We start from the raw sequence: 722 nt of genomic DNA, 5'->3' as shown, positions 1-722 counted from the left end.
TCCTTGTTGAATCTGATTGGCAGATAGAAGACACATTTCGTGCAGCTGCTCCCAGCTATTGAATTATCACAGTATCCAGTGCATTCCTTCCAGCTGACACTACTTTCATCCACTCAGGTGTGCTAGGGGCAGATTCTTCTGGGTTGGTGACATTTCTCCCTTGGTCCTCTGTTGCCATTGGGGCCACTACCATGGGTAGACCAAAGCAGTGGTCCTAAGGGATGCCTTGACCAGTCTCCTTGGGCCCAGAAGTACATCTGGCACTGAGTATGAGGACTTTTCTGTCCCCAGGAAAGCATCCTCCATGTGAGCTGGGGGAGTAGTCAGTGCACGTGACACACTCTACCATGTGGACGCATGCTATTTGCCGTATTTCTGGAATTGGCAGCTTTTTACACAGTGAATGAAAAATGGTGTGGACAGTGGGATGACAAAGTGAGTCACCCAGAAGCCACTACATTTATTTTTCCCGTTGTCCTCTCCCTTCCTCTGAAACCAAAAACTGATCCAGATCTGGGAGGATCAACTAGGTAAGACAGAAGGTTGGTAATGTCATTGGAGTTTTGAATGTCTCACATCAAGTCTCGAAGTATGCTTTCCCAGTAATGAAGAAAATGGTGAGGGGAGAAGAGCTGTCTGTTAGCCAGGACTAGTCCAGACCCCGGAGGTTCATCAGGCTTCTGATCTGTACCCTGCGTGTGGCAGCTCAGCCTTCTAGACCC

The sequence above is a fragment of the Vombatus ursinus genome, unplaced genomic scaffold (genome assembly GCF_900497805.2).
Source record: "Vombatus ursinus unplaced genomic scaffold, bare-nosed wombat genome assembly UNPS02014847.1, whole genome shotgun sequence".
Taxonomy (NCBI): Eukaryota; Metazoa; Chordata; class Mammalia; order Diprotodontia; family Vombatidae; genus Vombatus; species Vombatus ursinus.
This window is presented reverse-complemented; position numbering follows the sequence as displayed.